Source organism: Mauremys mutica, chromosome 25, assembly GCF_020497125.1.
Source record: "Mauremys mutica isolate MM-2020 ecotype Southern chromosome 25, ASM2049712v1, whole genome shotgun sequence".
Taxonomy (NCBI): domain Eukaryota; kingdom Metazoa; phylum Chordata; order Testudines; family Geoemydidae; genus Mauremys; species Mauremys mutica.
In genome coordinates, this window is record NC_059096.1 from 4,985,961 (window position 1) to 4,995,852 (window position 9,892).

The window sequence follows — 9,892 nt, forward strand, 5'->3', positions numbered from 1 at the left end:
AAGCTAGCTCAGAAAGTGCTGAACCGATCCATGTGCCAGCACAGGCCTGGCTGATAAGCCAATGTGTACCAGTAAGATAAAGACCCTATACTTTTTATTTGCATCATAAAAGCATCTTTTTAATCATAGTCAAATGACACTGGCTAAGAAACTAAAAATGGAAGCTCCTGGGGCAACAGACACATGCTGCCTTCCCTACACCCCCACATTGTGTAGGGTGGGCTCAAAGTTTTCTTTCCAGACCTAAGAACATTTACTTCACAAACTGGTCCAATGAATAGATCACATTTTAACTCCACAGGAGCAGAAATGTATCATTTGTTAAGTCTCTGTGACCAGTTGTTTTTTCCCTTAGAATAAATTTTCCTGTATAACCGCAAGGTAGTGCTATCAGAGAGTTAGCCTCTTCATCTCCTTGAGGGGTGAAATCAGGCACTTCCATCTTTAATCAACAGGCCTGTTCCAACAACTCACCCTCTTTCATATGATGCTCATGTGATACTTTCGTAGCCAATAGCTTAGGGACAATGCTTCAAAAGTCCATTGGCTTCCCTCTAGGTAAGGAGAAACTTCTCTCTGTGGCATAGTAGGCAAGGGGAAAAAGGAGGTTGTTACAAGGAAAAGCAAGGTGCATGCTTAGTTATGTATTCTTTTTATCTTCCACCTGTCATTAGGTGACAGATTGTTAACAAAAGGCATATGGACTGTCTGTCCCACTAACAAGAAAGCCCATGTGCTTGTGCATTAGGAATATTGGTAGTTGGGCCTCTGGCCATTTCAAAGTAGCCTCAAAGCACTCAACTCCCCCACCCTTCTCTTAAATCATACTTTCTTCTACTAAAGCCGAGCCTTTTAATTTCCCCCAGGCCCTCTGCATTAGTCATCATAACACCTCTGTTTTCAGTCATTTCTCAGCTCTCTCATCCACTGGCTTGTATTATTTAACACTGCAAAGCATCACCAGTTAGAGTTTGTATACAAGTAAAATATAAAGTGTTGTGTAAAAACAAAAAATCTTTAGGGCTCCTGGAATGTAATGCTAAAACATTTAAAAATGTAATTGTTGCTTGGCAGGTACTGCTACAAAATAGCTCCAAACATGAGCAAAAACATTGAGGGAGGACATCTTATTTCTGATAGTCTATTGAAGGGGGAAAAATAACACCTCACAAAGTGGGGAGGTCTTTCTATATGACAAATGCTTGACCAACAAAGGAGGGGCATCTATGAAACTGTTTCACCAAAAAAGATTTCAGGGAGACTAGGTGGGTGAGGTAATATCTTCTATGGGATCCACCTTTGTTGGTGCTCCAATTTTGGTTGGACATATTCCTGGAGGTTTTGTCACAACATCTTTAATTAAAGATTAATCTTGAATTCCTGGAGACTCCAGGACAATCCTGGCAGGTTGGCGAGAGAGATCTCCAGCCCGGAAGAGGAGCTCGGTGTGGCTTGAAAGCTCGTCTCTCTCACCAACAGAAGTTGCTCCAATAAAAGATATGAAAGAGACAAGGTGGGTGAGGTGATATCTTGGGACTGACATAGCTACAACCACACAACTTACTAAAAGATTTCAGGCAGTTAGCAATATTCCCCTAAAATCCAGGCCAGTTCTCTTATCCTCCCTGTCCTGCATTACAAGTTTATAAACTTTTCAAAGTTTATATTTTAAAACTCTATTTGATATGATTAAAAACTGGATGTTTAGCAAAAGAACATGAAAAGACAGTTTTAAACAGGAAAAAAAGTCAGGACATGAAGAGGAGGAATAGAGCGGAGAGATTGGGGGCTCTTTCTTTATCTAAAACTGAGTGAGGGGCAACAGCCTTATCTCTGAACATTTCTCTGGTGTTTTGTCTCTTTAAAACAAAAATATATATTTTTTCCATTGCAGAAGTCCTCAGTTGTGGCTTATACACTATATCCCACAGGTTCAAGCTTTATTTACAATTTACTAGTAGTGATGACTAATAACAGTTTGTTTGGTTGGGATTTTCGTATTCTGGTCAATTCATTTAGGCAAAACTCTGAAAAGCAATTGAACACTATGTTTGTAAATAACTCCTTTAAACATTTAGAAAGCTATGACATGTCTTGTTACAATTTAAAAATAAAAACAAGGGGGGGTGTAAAACCCTTCACATAAGGATTTTGTATAATACTGCTTTTCCCCAGGAACAATTACATTCCTATAAACTGTTGTGACCGGAGCTGCACTGATTTCACCAGCTGAGATTCTGGCCCACACTTTCTAGCCCACACTCGCTGGAGGGGGAAGGTTTGGCTCTGGGAGAAGCTGCTGGAGAGGAATCCCTGGAGCTTTGCCCTCATTTGTTTCTTGGCGAATACTGTGCTTGTGAAAGGGGTCGGCTTAGCAGCCCTGGGTACTGAGGCTCCCCCTATGTACTTCTCTGGAGTGCCACCCTGGGATGCATTTCTGGGGCTCAAGGGATAGCTGGGCCTTTTAAATCAATTCACTCCTTGGCCTCTACTGAATACGCCATAATGAGGCCCAGGTACCAGCTGTACCTTGGTGTTTGTGCCAGGGGCACCTGCCCATATGACAAATTGGGGTGAGGCCACTAACCTAGAGGGTGACAATGCAGCAAATTTTGTTCACGACTCCAGATTTACCCCGGTCTAACCACAAGCAGATCTGACTCCACGTGCCCTATAGCCAGTTCCCAGTCCCCTGACATCCAGAAGGATCCCAAAGTGCTCTGGAAATGACAGAATTCGTACTCCACTCCTAGCACGGCTCAGCTCCCAGCATGCAGAGCCACCTGCACCAGAGTGCACACTCCCCACACCCAGGGCAGGCAGACAGCTCTGATGTTCCAGGGACATGCAGGGAGCAACACTTACCCCACACTAGTCTTAGTCACTGGGGCGGGAGCGCCTTCCAATTGGTTTGCAAAGTGGGCTCTGCAACTTCATGGTGTCACAGGGTTGCTATACGTTTTGCCAGCCGGGATCCTGAAACATGTCAGGAAACGTTAACCACAACAGTTCTGATTCAGGACACAGGCTGAGTTGCAGACGCTCAGCTGCTTTAGAGAGCCAGCAAGGAGATGCGCAAAATGTGACGAGAGCCCCATTTATACACCCGGCCATTCAGCCGCTAAACACACTGCTCTGATTTACAAACCCTCACTTTGGAGGTGGAGCGGAGCAGCTTAGGGGGATAGGTATAGGGCCAGCTGAAGGGAGAGCTGGGCTTCGGAGCCCTGCTATTCAGAGAGAATGAGCATTTCACTCAGCCAAATCTTAAAACCATGTATTTACCTGCATCCCCACAAACTCGGGGGGCTTTGAGAAAGTGGGACATGGATTCAGACCATCCCGACTTTGGCAGCTGAGAGCCCAAGCCACCACTCCTCTTTTGCCCACCTCCATTTCAGTCTGTGGGGCCCCTGGTAGGACGTGGGGGCCAGAGGTCACCACAAGCCACCTTTCTGGTTGCCCCCAGTCTGGGGCTGTGCGGCACAATCCCTGCCCAGCCCGGTGTAAGTTAGAGCAGCCTCTGGTCCTCATTCCCATGGCATCCACTGCCACCCCCCCCCCATGCAAGTCCTGTTCTAGGGGCTGGGAGCAGGACCTCACACCAGCTGTGCACTGAGCAGGGGAGGCCCCAGCACCGGAGGCCTTCTCAGGGACTTTGCGGGGAGGCAGCTGAGTACCCAGGCTGCTGCAGAGCAACGTAAATGGGCCTTAGCATAACTGAGACTCAGGCCGATTAAATCCAAGTTGGAATGGGCAAACTTGAACCCAGGGGTGGCTCCAGGCACCAGCGCACCAAGCGCATGCCTGGGGCGGCAAGCCGTGGGGCACCCTGCTGGTCCCTGCGAGGGCAGCAGTCAGGCAGCCTTGGGCGGCATGCCTGTGGGAGGTCTGCTAGTCCCACGGATTCGGCGGCAATTCGGCAGAGGGTACGCTGGGCCGCGGGACCAGTGGACCTCTTGCAGGTGTGCCGCTGAATCTGTGTTACCAGAGGACCTCCCGCAGGTGCGCCGCCGAAAGCTGCCTGACTGCGCTGCTTGGGGTGGCAAAATACATAGAGCCGCCCCTGCCTGAACCAGGGCTCCTCTGTTTGGTTCTTGCCCAATATTCATATGTAATGGCCTGAGAAAGGGCGTGGTTCCTATGCTACTCATCACATGAGCCGAATGAGACAAGCTGGGCCAAATGTATCCCAGGTGCAACAGCTACAGTGGAATTGACTCATGATCATAAAAAATTCCCATGGCTATTTTTTTGGGGGGGTGGGGAGGGGGAAGAAGAGGTAGAGTAGGTGTGTGAACCTCAGCATCCTGAGGAGATTCCAGTTGGGCAAGTACCTTTATGCTGACCCTTACTCCCTTTTCAGGGCCAGTTGGATTCATTTTCGCTTCTGGTCATGAATGACTGGGTTGCAAACAGCTGCTGGGCTCTGTCAGAGTCACCAGGCCAACGGCCCCTTTGACCCCTCCTGATCTGGCCAAGTGCACCCCACACTGCCCAGGCCTCCAGCCATCACCTGGCTCGGGGTGGAATCACCATTCTCCCACTTGTGATTGAACTGTCCCATGGTACTCACTGTGGTGACCTCAGCAGGTCTGACTCAGGCTCAAATCCTGCTGCTCTGGTCTCTCCAGGGCTGTGATAGCAGAAACCAGCGACCAAACAGCCAAGCTTAGAACAACATCATTTCAGAGAAATGCAGTCATCAGCCAGCCCCATATGCCTGCCTGCTTACCAGGTGTCTAACCATCTTCCACCTGGGGACACTGAAAGAACTAGCTTCCTGTAGACTCTCACAGAGCCACTGTGTCCCTTGTCTTCCTATCCGAGCTCAGGGACAACTCCCTGGCAGTGGCAATAAATTCCCCCGCTCTTTTACAGCTGTTAATAGCCCTTTTGATCTTTAGCCTCCCAGCCTGGCAAAAACAGCTGGGTCATTTCAGCCTAGAAGCAGGCCAATCTAGTTACCCTCCCATTTGCTGAGAGGTTGCTTCTCTGGGACCACTGGCTTGCCTTCCTGTTCATCCTTTCCTCAGCTCCCTAATAATTTCCTCAGCTCCCATTTATACAAGAATGTTTTCTAACTATTACAGGGTTACCACCTCTAGAGCAACCCATCATGGCTGAGGGCAGATCTGCCACACTCCTGTCTCAGTTTCCCTCTAAGGATCCCAGAAATAATCCACAGAGGCTGTCTTGGAGCTAATGACACCCCAGCTTAGGGCTGGTTTCCTAACATCATTCAAAACAAGCTTCAAAAAAGTAGAATCCATCACCCAACACAAAAGTTCATACTCAGCTCTTGCATTTTCTGCTAGTCTGGGGGCTCTGCAAGCATCACCCTCAGGCGTTCCTATCTGGAGTCCTTCTTCCCCCACCTAGGAGAGGATCCAAAATTCTCCCTGGGTTGTTTTCTCTATGGCTTAGAGATCCCAGGCAAACCCATTCTTCTAGTCCTCCCCTGGTAGCTCAAGATAGCCTACAGGCACCTTACTACCCTGCCACCTTCTTTAAGCCTCTCCTTTATTTATCCCAGAGTCCTGATTGTATCAATTACCCATCTTGATTTTCCCCACCTGGGGAAAGAGAATTAACAATGTCACAGGCGGGGCTAAGACCTGTTTCCTGTTAAAGAACCAGCCACCCTGTGAGGAGCCCCAACAGGCAATAACTTCCCATCACTGACTAGGTCGCACACAGTGTTCATAAACTTATTATCATCACTGTGTTACATATCAGCTCCATTGCTGTCACTGGCTCCACCCCAGAAGTGGCTGCATTTCATAGCTAGGGATCCAGTTTGTATCAAAGCAGGGGAGGAAAGATGCAAAGTCATTTTCATTCCTGGCCTTCTTGGCCCGGATCCCTCATGCCACAGGCATTCCTCCAGCAGCTCTACCTTCCTCACTCCGTCTCAGGCGTGCAGAGCTCAGCAATGTGTGCTCTGAGGGAGGGAAGAGAAGCAGCCCTGGAATGTGCTCTGGCTGCTCTTGCTACAAGTTCTCTCTGCCTGCTGCTGAAAGTCCTGGGGCAGCTGGAGGAGGAATAAGATGTTACGAGCAAGGGAGGGGACCTGACTAGGCATCGGGGAACCAGTTTCGGAAACATAAGACCCTTCCAAAAGCAGCTTGCTTTGGGGGTGGAGCAGAATGGATGGGCAAAGCTGGGGGCCTGGCTCTCTCGACCCTCCCCACCACCGAGCAGAAAAGCTAGAAAGGGGCAAAAAAATGATGACGTTTTGAATTGCCTAGGCTGGGTCCTGGTTCTGAAAAGCCCAGTGTGCCGCCTTCGGCACAGGGTGTCCACTCACATTGGCACTCCGCCCGGGCAAGGATCAGAGCCATGCCAGCTACAGCAGGGTGTGTCTGCAGTTCTAGGCATGGGTTCCACAGGGGACATTGCTTCCCACACACACGATCCCTGGCCCTGCGGAACGGGGAGGCCTGGCTGGAACCGGGCTATTGACAGCGATGTTGACACATAACTGTAACCGGCAGGGTGTGTGGAAGGAGGATTATTCACCCAGGCTGCCTGTTGCTCAGCGGGCCAGATTCTCACTTACCCTCGGAGGCCCCCTCAAGCTGCTCTGACAGTGCAAACAGGGTAAAAAGAACTCCCTGAGCCTCCCCCCACCCATCTCTCTGCACCAACCTTGCCCCCAGCCCCCGCTGTAGGGGGTAAGTCGGGGGCATGCCTATGGTGCGCTATGGTGGTTCTGTTGCCCAGGGCCCATAGGGAGCTGTGGAAATCGGAGTATAAATTAGAACAGCTCCCCTTATGCCAGGGTGCAGTCAGGGCCTGAGTATTGGGAGCGCTGCTTAAAGCTACTTTCTCCCGCTCTGCTGCCCTTGTCCCTGCCTCAAGCACAGGAATGGAGTCACTGAGAATCCAGCCCACTACTTCTAGTCCTACACGCCTCTCCTCTTGGCCACGTTAACTCCCCTGGGATCCTGAGCTGCTCGTGCCAAAGCTGGCTCCGAATGTTAATCCTCCCTGTGCCATCAGCTCCAAACGCTAGGCAGAAGGAGTCAGCGTGCCAGCCCAGCGTCCCAGTCTCAGGAGTGCTGCTGAGTTCAGTGCAGGGGGTTCTGTTTGGCTCCTGGCTGGCTCCCAGGACTGGACTGAAGGACATGGGTCCTCAGCTGGGTCCAGAGCTGGACTCATTCCGAGGACTGGAGCTGCTGGAATGGAGCTGTCGACTGCTGCCACCACTGCTCTCTGGCTCGCTCGCTGCAGTTCAAGTCTCAGTTGATGATTTACGACATTCACGAGTCTGTAAGGGGGAAATTCTTTATGGCTGATTATCCACTTACGCAGAGAAAGCAGCAGGGAGGGCAGAGAGAAGGGAGGAAAAAAGCAAAGGGCACTGGGCAAGAGTCTGTTGATGTCAGCGGAGTTACCCCAGTTTGGACCAGTGCAAGTGAGAGTATGATCAAGCTAATGGTTTCCGCTTTGCTCTAGAAAAGGTGTTGTCCCTAGATGTGAAAGGGCAGTGCGGGACATCACAATGGAGAGTGTGTGGGCAGGTGGGAATAATCCGAGACAATGCACTGGAGGGAAGACGGCATCACCCCAGCACTAGGGAAAACAAGTGCAGATGTGCCAAGTGTGGGTTCTAGATGTCTCATGCTTCAGTCTAGATTTCTAGTAGATTCTAGGCTTCTTGTGTGCTTCTGGTTTCCTATGGGTTCCAGGTATCTCATGTTTCTTGTGGGTTCTAGTCTCCAAATAGATTCTAGGTTTCTCATATGACTCTGATTTCTCATAGGTTCTATGCTTCCAATGGGTTTTATTTTTTTCATGGGTTCTAGAGTTCCCATGAACCCTAGGCTCTTTGTGGCTTCTGGGCTTCTCCTTTACACACACCACAGGGCCTTAGCTGTATCTGCTCTGCAAAACTTTACGACGGCTCCAGATATCCACAGGTACCGGACAGCCTACCACTCTTGGCATCCATTGCAGCAGGAACAGCATTGCTCTTGTTGCTCCTTTCAATACCATCTTTCTGCCTGTCCCCAGTGCAGTTCTGAAAAGCAGGGGCGTCTCTTCCAGACTCTAAAGCAACTCTCTTACCAGGCTGTTCAGTCCCTGACTAGCCCCGAAACACAAAAGACAGCACCTGGCCAGTACTTCGCTTCACAAACTCGTGTGGGCTCTTTCCAAATCAGTCCTGATCTCAGAACCATGAGAGAAGGTCATCTGTCCTGACCCATGCTAAGCTTCCTGGCTGTTGGTTGAGCTGGCACGTTCTCGTTAGGTCATCCCTTTTAGCCATCTCTAACTGGCTGCCTTCCCTTCGGTGGCTGGCAATGTAGCAGGCACTTGAGAGCATGATGGGCACACTGAATACATGAACCAGAAGAAGCTCCTTGCCAGAGTGCTCATCTGGACGGACGGAGAGGGAGGCCAGCGCTCCACAAGGGCCTGCGGCTCTAGTTCTGAGCCTGTTGTGTTGGAGGAAGACCGATTATTAGAGATTAATAATTATTATTTTTAGAGATAGGGGCCTAAGAATAGCCCATTGGCACTGGTACAATAATAGTCAATGTCTCCCTCTCTCTGTGTGTGTGCAATAACTGTGGGCAACTTCCCTGACCTTTCAGTTAACTAGCAACCTCTCTGTGCATGGCAATGCCAGTGCTAATGCCAACGCCGGTCCCTCTCAGAACACCGGCCCATGCTAGCAGATTTGCTCTTGCTGGGTTGGGAGTGCCGAGTGGAGATGCATGAAATGAAAAACTCCACAACAGAGCATGTGGTCATTTATTTTCCTCACTGGTGCTGTTTCCCTCTACCCCGCCCGTTGCATATGGACACCTATTCATCCCACCAGGGACTAAACAGAAACTCTCTGACTCATTTTTACTTGGAAACCTCTGGTATGAGCCCAGGTCCCCAGAGGCAAACGGCTGATGTGCTAAATCAAAGCACTGCGTCTGTTCCTGCCCTGCCCGCCTCACTTTCCCTCCAGGTTTAGTCAGTTACCATCACAGGCAAGGGAGTGGGAGAAGGGAGTTTGCCCCAGTGTATTTCTTGCTCTTTGAGCTCCAGCTTTGTTGTCTGTGCAAAGGCTGTGAGACTAGATCCAGCCCTGGCCTAGAAGCAATGCTTAATTTGTAATGAAAGAGGTGGTCCGGCTCAAGCAATTAGGTGTCAAGGCTCAAGCAATTTTTTTATATTCATAACTGATGCAGCAGGCCCAGAGGTGCCGGGGCTCTGAACTGCCAAGCCCAGAGGTGCCGGGGCTCTGAACTGCCAAGCCCAGAGGTGCCGGGGCTATGAACTGCCAAGCTCAGAGGTGCCGCGGCTCGGCCTTGGCAAGCCCTGGCACAAATTAAGCCCTGCCTAGAAGCAGATGCAGGGGCACTTTGGATCCCTCAGTTTGTACTCAGGCACATTCCCCCACTGAAGTCAACGGGAGCTTTGCTTGAGTAAAGCACTTCAGGATCTGGCTCCTTCACTTTGCTGGCTTGACAAGTTGTACAAGTGCCCCTGGCGCATCACAGATCTGTGCCTAGGACTTTACAGTGCTGCTGGGCTAGAGAGGAAAGTGTGTCATCCAGCGTGGGTGTCAGGACGCCTGGTTCTATTCTGAGCTCTTCCACGGAGCTGCTGCGTGGCCATGGACCAATCACTCTGGGCCCCAACTTCCCTATCTGTAATAAGACCTATTTCACAGAGGGGTGAGTGGCTCAGTTTCTGTCTGTTAATTACAACTTTTCGATTGCGTTTCGCCCAGGTGCCTGTTTTACATTCTCACACCTTTTCTGTTCAGGAGGCTCCATGTCAGGAGGCTATTTTCCGGTGCCTCTTTCTTTTCCCCTCAAAGTTATACCGAGTTTTTCTCCATGGCTGTTTAGTGGGACTTCTCCTGCTTTTAGAGAGCTTGGTG

At 50.1% G+C, this 9,892-nt stretch overlaps 1 long non-coding RNA gene across 1 annotated transcript; it reads right to left on the minus strand.

Annotated features, from left to right (window-relative positions):
• Positions 1 to 1,790: 1,790 nt before the first annotated feature.
• On the minus strand, positions 1,791 to 5,833 carry LOC123356180. The gene is made up of 4 exons (XR_006575293.1): positions 5,296 to 5,833; positions 4,577 to 4,636; positions 2,866 to 2,976; positions 1,791 to 2,027 (listed from the first exon to the last, which is right to left on the minus strand). It is a non-coding gene; the product is annotated as an uncharacterized LOC123356180 (long non-coding RNA).
• Between the last annotated feature and the right edge of the window lie 4,059 nt (positions 5,834 to 9,892).